Consider the following 9,911-nt stretch of genomic DNA (forward strand, 5'->3'; position numbering starts at 1 on the left):
AAAAAAAAAAAGAAAAGAAAAGAAAAAAACTAGCAGATTCCCAAGCTTCAAACTGCTGTCCCTGACAAAGTGGGCTGGAAGCTGGCTGTGCTTGCCTAGTGTTCTGAGAGCATCCTTCCTCATTCATGAAGCCCGTGTAGGTTACAGAGCTGGAGGGAGCCCATGAAGGCTGAGGAGCCAGTCTCCGTTAGAAGTCAGAGCCACAGCAGGGAAGGGTGGTCCATGGGATGGAGCTGACACCATCCACTGTGGTGTCATCCTAACCATGGCAACCACTGTAAGGGGTGGGGGAAAACCCATAGAATAAAGGGAAACCCCATCTTTTTTTTACAGGTTATTGTCCATCCCATCACCAAGGGTGTCTTTCTCTCTATTGGCTGCTCAAGCAGAGGATAAAATGGGCAGCTTTCCAAGACGGAGTGGCTTATCATTTAACTTATTTTTTTCATTAATTTATTTACTCACTTTACATCCCAGCCCCCCTTTCCTCCCAGTCCCCTCCACCCACACCACCCTCCTCTGTTCCCTCCTCTTCTCCTCTGAGAAGAGGGAGCCCCCTCATCCAGCATCTCACCCTACCCCGGCACATCAAAGCATTGCCAAGACTAGGTGCGTCCTCTCCCACTTTCCCACCATTTCCAGAAGACTAGACTTGAAAAATCAAGGTATTGCCCAAGCTGTGCTCAACTTGAAACATAGGACACATTCCTTCTTTGATGATCAACTTTGTCACCTTGTCAGAATGTCGAGTCACCAAGGAGACACCCATCTGGAGTGCCTGTGACAGTGTAACTACAGAGTTTTCCCTGGAGAGAGAAACCCCAGACTTAGGTCTCCAACTGTGAGAGGGAAAGTAAGTAAGTTGAATTCTTGTCTCCTGAGCTGGTGCGGCATGATCAGCCACCTCACACCCCTGCTGCTGTTCCTTCCCCTGCACGAGGGACTGTGTCTCTTAAAACTGTGAGCTAACATAAGCTCACCCTTCTTTCCTTCCTCCAGTTGTGTTGCCAGGAATTTTGTTACAGAAATGTGAACAGTACCACACCTCCCTGGCCTGTTCCTCACTTCTAGAAGTTGTCAGCAATCTTCAGCACTCTTTAGCTTATACTGTTCCATCATAGGACTTTCTTGACTTCTCCCAGGTATCTGATCAATGTCTCTTTTCCTCTTCCAACAAGAGCACCAGTCGCTCTGCTCTGATCCACTGACTGCGTAAACAATGGCTCTAATTTTGATTAAGGTTACATTCCTTGTTATTGCGGTCAGAACCTCAGCCAGAGGCCACAAGAGGCTTCTAGTTCATAAAGTTTGGGGGCTGTAGAGCTACAACCGGAGACTACTCTTCAGGCAGTATTTGGTACTCACCCCTAGGCTGTGAAGTGTCTCTTAGGATTTGGCAGACATGAAAGCCTACTAGTTGCAGCAAGGAGGTCAGAGTGTGGTAAGAGCTCTGAAGCTCTGCAGTCTCCTCAGAATGGGGGACAGTTAGCTCTGTCATCGTTCATAGTGCCATTGTTTAGTTTCTGCTCTGCAAGATCGTAATAATAGTGGTGTGAGTAAGAGTTTAGAGAGACAGTTTGGCTGGGTATGGAAATAGTCAGCTTGGGCTAATAGAAATAGGAGGTGAGTCTTGGCTACCTCAAACAAGCAATAAAAAATGTTGAGCTCTGAACCTAGATATATACTTGCCTCTCTGCCTCCACACTGCTGGAGTTATAAGCAGGCATGCCACAGACAGTTTTTATATACTGAATGTGAATCCTCATGCTTTGGGGGCAAATGCTTCGCTAACTGAGCCATTTCTTCACTTCCTGGCCATAAGTTTCCAATCTTAAACTTATCTCCAATGGATAGTTCTATTTTTTTTCTTCCTCCCTCGCCTTCTTTCTCATCTTCTGAAGCCCACCCTAGACAGATCCTCCTAGGTCATGATGGCCTTGAATTTGCTAAGCAACTGAGGATAACCTTGAACTTCTGATCCTCCTGCCTCTACCTCCTCAGGGCTGTGACTCACCTAGCCTGGCTTGTTTCAGACTACCTTAATAATACTGACCATAGCCTAATGGGTCAAGTACCTGAGATTGGGGTTAACACACAAGGGTGAAGATTCCTATAAAGTATATCAATGTGTGTCAAAAAGTAGTAAAACACACGGCACGCTAATTGCACATTGTAGCTGTCCAGTTACTGCGCACCAGATATTGCTGCAAAGGCTGTGTGCATTAATTCATTAGCTCTTCACAGTAATAATTTACTGAGTTAGACACAGTTACTATCCTCACATTACAGATGATGAAACTGAAACACAAAGAGGTTACAAGATGTGCTAGTGAAGTTAAAACTGTAAGTTCAGCTTGTTGGTTTCTAGGTTTGCTGGATATTCCAGCCTTTAAACCAAAACTCACAGTGAGTCTTCCAGGTCTGGACCCATTTACCTGGCAGGGTGGCATCACTAGGATTGGGGTTGATGAATGAATTACTAAACAGGCCTCATAGACATCTGTAAGTGTCTTCTATGAGTCTGCTACTATTTGAGTTGTAGACTGGTAAAGATGTGGAGGTTACTTTTTCTCAAAGAAACAGGAAAATGTTGCCTATCCTACCATTTCCATGGAAGCATCCATTGGGATGGTGTAGAGACCTACCCGATGTGTAGCTGGGGGGGAGGGGTTGCTTAGTATAAGAGTGGATTTCCAGACTCCAGGCTTCTCAACCAGCATCCTCTGCCCTAGAGGCCATAAGTCACTGCTGCAGAGGAGGCTAGATTAGAAAGTAGCATTGTATTTTGCTGGATGGAGGCTAGGGGTTTTGATAAACTGCTCTGTCGAAGTCTGAGATGGCAGAGCACTGGGAACAGAGAAAGCAAAGATGGAAAATGACCTTTAATGACACTGTATAGAAAGTCCAGCTTACATATGTTGGTACCAATTTTTATTACACTTATCTATTTGTGTACGTGCGCATGTGTGTAGGTGAGCGCATGCCATTGCACATGTGTGGCGGTCAGAGGACAACTTACAGTTATTGCTCATCTGCTTCCTGGATGTAATAAGGTACCAGAAAACCACCCAGGTGGACAGGGTGGGCAACAAGTCCCTTTATCCACTGAGCCATCTTTTGGGTCTGAGGCTAGATTTTGAAAAAAAAATCCTTTAAAGACCTTAGGCTTGATCTTCGAAGTTGTGGGATCTGATGATGGTGCTAAAACTAGGTTGTATGACATGACCAAATCCTTACTTTGGGATAGATAGGAGGACCACCACTGGGGAAAATGATTAGTAGGTGCTGAGGATAGCCCAGAGGGGAAACGATAGCCTGACCAGCCAAGGAGGACTACGGACTGCCCTCCACACAAGAACCTGGTACACCTGCTACAGAGAACTAAAGAGACGAAGCACTCCCATGACTTCCCCTTCCCATCAGGTGGCTGCACACAGTCAATGATTGACAGATCTGGGCAGGATGAGTAATGAGGTAGTCAGAGGCACCGTGTGCCAGCCCTGTGCTGACTGTTTTACATAAACCTCTCTGTAAACCTCACGATGGCCCTGGTGAGAGAGCGGGTGTATTTTAACCAGTGAGAAAAAGGAGAGTCTCAAAGAAACGAAGCAACTCGCCTTCAAGATCGGAAGTTCACGGCACAGTGGAACTGCAGATGTGGCGATCTGATACAAGAGTTCGTGCTCTCCCTCCCGCCATGGAGCCACTCTATTCTGCTAGAGTGAGGTGCTTCCTTGAGAATCAGTCTTCTCATTCATGCATGCACAGAGTTTTACATCCTGACTACAGTCATCCAGTTTCATGCCCTAACTCTACCTAAAATGGTTTGCTATGCCATACAACATCTTCCTATGGAATGGGGAATTATTTTGGTCATGCCGGCAATGAGTGGTAGGTTTCTTCAAGCCCAAATAGGTCTCTCTTCCTATGTCTTCATCTCCAGGATCAGCCCCAGATCTGGGAAGTCTCCCTTGGAAATGACATTAACGAACTATGTTTACCGAATGTCCTCATTGGTCCCTGGAGTTTTTTTTTTGTTGTTGTTGTTTTGTTTTTTTTTTGACTTGTAAATAAGACTGTAGCAAACAATTTGAGGCATGGAATATTTGCTAGGCCTAGAGTGATTTTCATGGATGGGATCTTTGGAGGCAGACCTACCATTGGACGGAAGTCATGCTGCGGTTCTGAGCCTTAATTGGTATTGCTAAATTGTGCAAAACCTGGAACAAAAATATTTGCTGGTTCATAGTCATTGTGTCCCCCACAGCCACCCTGAAGAACGAAGCCACCAGTTTCAGTGCAGCCTGGCCCTTCATGGACACTGCTGTCATATTAATTGCTCTTATTAATTGCTCTTATTTCAAAGAGCTAAAACAATCGATGCTACTTCATTTCGACCCACATTTGCTAAGTAATGCCTTTCCCTGTATCCTTACTGAATAAAGGCATTAATATTTTCACTCCGCGACTCACTGCTTGCTCACGTCATTTAGTCTTTCCACAGAGTTCCATGAGTCACTTTCCAGGTCAACTGCTACCCAGATCTGGGGCAGACATGGGGGGTGGGGGGAGGATGGGTGCACGAGGAAGGGAGGCAAATTAGGGATTGAGGAAATCTACCACCAATGAACCGACATGACCAAGATACATTCCCCATCTACACCCCACCTTAGTGTGATATCCCAGATGGTGTTAAAACCATCTCCCCCCCCCCTTTTTTTTCAGATAATAACAAGTCCTTCATCAACGAGACAGTGGATACACAGAAACATTTAAAGCATCAGGCTGCTCTGAACACCCATTTCCCATCGACACAGATACCCACTTCCCACCAGTTCATTGGCTTTTTCCCCTGGGAGCTCTTAGAGCAGTGGTTCTCAGCCTTCCCAATGCTGCCACCCTTGAATACAGCTCCTTGTGCTGTGGTGACCCCTGCAATTATTCTACTCTAGCAAGAAACTATGGGTCAGAGTCCAGGGAACCCTCTCTCCCCACCACCCAAGACCTACATTACAGAATCTATGTACTTCTCTGTGGCCGTTTTCGAGAATAAAGGATAATCAACGTTTCTAAGGGGCGTCTTCTCACCACAGGTGGGACCTGGATGGACACCGTTTGTTTTTCTATGCCCTAGGAGAAGCAAAAGCTGCTTCTGTCTTTGTGATCCTAGAGACGTTATTGCCAAGGATGGCCTCAAAGGAAAACAGCCAGAATACCTGGATAGGCTGCCGAATATCCACCTAGAGCAAAAAGCGCAAAGGTGTCAGATAAAGGTCAACTTTGGGAAACATAACTTTATGTAACTATCATCAATGCCAAGGTCTTGTGTGTATCTGGTACATGCTAAATACTTTAGTACTAGGGACACAGAGAGAATGTACACAGCTTCCTCTGAGACACTGGTTCTCAACCTGTGGGCCCTGGTCCCTTTGGGGGGTCACTGGACCCTTTCACAGGGGTCTCCTGAGACTATCAGAAATATCAGCTGTTTACGTTCTAATTCACAACAGTAGCAAAATTTCATTAATGAAGTAGCAATAGAATTAATTTTATGGTTGCAGGGGTCACCACAGCATGAGGAGCTGTATTCAAGGGTGGCAGCGTTGGGAAGGCTGAGAACCAATGCTCTAAGAGCTCCCTGGGGGGAAAAGGCCAATGAACTGGTGGGAAGTGGGCACCTGTGTCGATGGGAAACAGGGGTGTTCAGAACAGCCGGAAGATCTTAGAACAGTAAGAACGATGCCTCTCACAAACACCACGGCACCATAGTGAACATCTTCCTGCTTACATCTGTTCCCAGTGTCCCATGCAAGATGAAACGGAATCCCTTCCTCCTCCGTCCCTCCCACCCTTCCTCTTTCCTTCTCACTCCCTCCCTCCCCATCCCATGTTTTACAAATTGCTTGCCCACAACACTTTGCTTGACTCCAAAGAAGTTATCCAGGTGTGTGCCACAGGGCATTGGGAAGATAAAGAATGTGCATGTGCCCGGGACAACAGCCTTAACTGGTAAGTCAAGTCTGTTCTTCTCACCCCAATGATTTCCTCTTTAAAATTCATCTTGGAGGAAGTTGGGCAACATTTGTTTTCCATTCTGGCGCATTCAACTCTGAGTAATAACTGGTCCTCTTAAGGACAGTCAGGCCTTCTGACCTTGAGGAGGAGAGGGGAGGGGAGGGGAAGAGAGGAGAGAGGAGGGGTTAGAATCCTGGATGATGGGTCACCAGCTGCAGTCAACATAGGGATCCTGGAAGGATGACAGTGACTGTCACAGGACCAGGTTGTTATATTGTCATCAACTTCCTTGAAGAGGGCGAGGCATCTGCTATTGAAAAGATGTCATCCAAAGGGCTCTAGGGATAAGACAGAGACCCAACTGTCTCTTGCCTTGAGGACCATGGATGTGAGAACATTGGCTCTAATTAAGGGGAAATCAGCCACATTACAGGAGAGACATGAAGAAGGGGCCATTTCTGACGTAAGGCACACAGGACAAGGAGGGGTTGAGCTCTTAGTATACACAGCCTAATCAGATAAATGGTTCAATGAGCACACCAGACTGGAGGTCCCTTTGTGAGATTTCAATAGTCTCATGTATGTGTGTGTGGGGTGGGGGGGTGAGGGAGGCAAAGGGGGTGCAGGATGTGAAGAGAGGAAAATCACAAGCTTGACTTCCAAGTGATGCTGGGCTTGAGTGCACAGGGTAGACAAAGCTGAGATGCAAGGTGCATTCGGGAGCCAATGGAGGACAAGCTGGGAAGACTGAATGACCCCACTCACCAGCCCAAAGAAGCCATTGGCATTCCAATAGGATTAGTGAGAGTCACCTCTATTTTCTTTGGGGGACATTATTGTGGCAGCTGTTCACAGTGCCTGAGTTGGAGGAGGAAGAAACTGGAGATAGGAAACCAGTTGGGTAACTATTGCAAAGCTGGGTGAGAGCTTGATAGACCTTGATCGGGGCTGTGGCCATCAGGAAGGAAGAGAGAAACCGTCGTGAGACGTGGGGAGTTAGCCCTGCCAGGAACAGACTAACTGGCTTGGTAGACAAGTTCAAGAGAGAGAATGACAAGAAGAGCCTATGTGGGGGCTAGAGGTTTGGTTAATGTGCCATAACCAAGGCTGAATCACGGGTATGGGGGAAGAGTTTGGAGAATTTAAGAGAAACTGGATGTATTTTTCCCCCATAGGAATGTTCATCCCCAAGCGTGTACCTTGAGGAACAAGGGTGTTACAGTAATGGAAGACACGGCAGATAGTGGTGTTTTGGTTTTGAAAGGCCAACAGCTTTAAGGAGGAAGGGCTTGTGGAGAGCGCTTTAAAGACACTCATTACGGAGTCTTGAGAGATGAGTGTTCTGAGTTCTTGAGTTCCAGTGCTTGCCCAGTCTGGGATCAGAACTCTCTGGCTTCAGATTAGCTCCCTAGACTGTTCACTAACACCTACAGAGAACTTATTCCATCTGAGCTTCTTGTCTCAGATCCCTGATCTCTGGGAGACGGGAGAGGGGGTAGCTACATCATCCATCCTTCCCACCCCACCCATCTGTCCCATCCCATTCATCCATTCAAGACTCCTTCCCTCCCTCCTCAGCTGCCCCTCAAAGAATGCCTCTGGCATGCTCATGATAGCTCTGCTGCTTGCTGGGCATAGTTAACTATAGACATTATAGCAGGAAAAAAAATATATGTATATATAGTATATATACATGAATATGAACACACATATGTATATATATGTATATATGTATATGTGTATATATACACACATACATATACATACACATATGAGATATATATATATATATTCCATCCCACTTTGGACTAACATACCAGCGGCAGATGATCCTGAGTAAAAACAGATACACAGACGCTGTGGTGGAGAGCAGTGTTATAGAGAAAAGGCCGAGACGAAAGTGAAGATTGTCAGGCGAGGAAGTTGCTATTGAAACTGGGTGGCAGGAAGGGCCTCTCCGAGAGAAAGACATTTGCAAAAGAAGAAGGCCGTGGGTAAACCAAAGGAAGGCTATTCCAGTGTGGGGAGGGGATGCCGAGTTGGACTCTGCAGGAATGTTTGAACAGTAGTAAGGAATGCAGCAGGGATGCTGCAGCAGGAGGGGGTACCACAGGGGACAGGAGAGGTACCACAGGGAGACCGTACAGTAGGATGGGTACATACTACAGAGTTCCTTCTCAGCTAGGATCTTCCGGAGACAATTTCTGAATCCTACAGGGTGGTCCTCAGGTGGAGGTTTAGAGGATGGGTTAGCTGATGTACTTTTGGGCGGGGCTTGCTTTGTAGAGCGCCCCTGGGAGGAAGGGTTTCCTGCTGAGAAGCCTGGAGCGCTTTTCCCTTTAGTGGAATCTTGGTGGAGCTTCCCCTCCCACCTGTGCGACGGAGGTTGGCAGGAGGCCTGGGTCTTCCTAGCAGCCCTCTCAAGGCTGATTCATAGCATCAATTACTCAACATGTATGGATTCTAAAATAAAAATAAGCTCTTCTTAAAGGACTCTAAAAATGTACCCGTGTTCGTTGAGTGCTTGCATCACAGACTGCGTTTAGTTTAGAGCTTCCTTGCTTGCCTTCTTACACCAGGCTGCAAGATGGGGCGCAAGAGGGAGAGACTCACACAGGCAGAAGCTCTTGAGTTCTATACTTAAATTCCATCTCCATAGCAGCCGGACAGCCCCCTGACCATGTGGAACCTGCGCACGTCTTGAAGAGCAGCTTTAGATTCTCCGCTCCTGCTCGCTTGTCTTAAGAGTTACTTTCATTTGTGGGGAAGCTTATTCTATCTCCCTCGTGGTTATTTACCATCCAGGCGGGGAAGGCTGCATTTTCCTTTATTTCTTTGAACTGGACAATGCGTTTTTCGATTCTAGCTCGGCTCCAGAGCCCTTGGAAAAAGCAGAAAGATGCGGGGGGGAGGGAAGGGGTGGCGGGGGGGGGGGGGGGGGGGGGGGGGGGGGGGGGGGGGGAGAGTAGGCCTTGCCCTGTGGCGGAAGCCTATGAACTTGTAGATCAAAAGATCAAGCTTTGGTTTAAAAGATGGAGCCACTATTCACTAGCGAGAGGCGTGGTGACTGGCCAAGAAGAAATACAGCCGCTTGTTGTCATTAAAAGATTAGAAAGCTGCAGCTGGCTTCCCACCCCTCCACCAAACCAACCTGGAGTCCCAATACACAAGGAAGGTGGGGGCTGTAGTAACTCCACTTAGTCTCATTAATGGCTGATAAGTGACTGGTCCATAAAACGGAAAGGACAAGACAAGCTGACAAAGGGGGTGTGAGCGGTCGATCTGTAGACGGTGACCCAGAACCATTGCTCTATTAAGTTGATAGCATTGACTTGATGAGGAACTCTTGCCCTGTCCCTTAGAACAAATGTGTGACATCTGAGAATGTAAGTTCTGAGACAGGTTCCAGCCTCTAGCACTCCATAAAATATCTCGGTTGCTTCTTTTCCTAATTCTACACGGCGTCAATCAATAGACAGTTAATATGTTGGGGGTCAGGGCAAAGTTGAAGCTCCTTAGTTGAAAGGATTTTGAGAAATGCTATAGTTTTTTTTTTTTAAGATTTATTTTATTTTATGTGTATGGAGTACACTGTAGCTGTACAGATGGCTGTGAGCCATCATGTGTGTGGCTGCTGGAAATTGGACTCAGGACCTCTGCTGCCCTGCTCCGCTCTGGTGTAATTCACTGTAGCTGTCTTCAGACGCACCAGAAGAGGGTGTTAGATCTCATTATGGGTGGTTGTGAGCCACCATGTGGTTGCTGGGATTCGAACACAGGACCTTCGGAAGAGCAGTCTTCTGAAGCGGGTCTTGCCCACTGAGCCATCCCACCAGCCCCTGAGAAATGCTATAGTTAAATACTATTGACAGGTTTTCTCTTCTACAAGATTCCCC

This window comes from Mastomys coucha, unplaced genomic scaffold (genome assembly GCF_008632895.1).
Source record: "Mastomys coucha isolate ucsf_1 unplaced genomic scaffold, UCSF_Mcou_1 pScaffold3, whole genome shotgun sequence".
NCBI classification, from domain to species: Eukaryota; Metazoa; Chordata; class Mammalia; order Rodentia; family Muridae; genus Mastomys; species Mastomys coucha.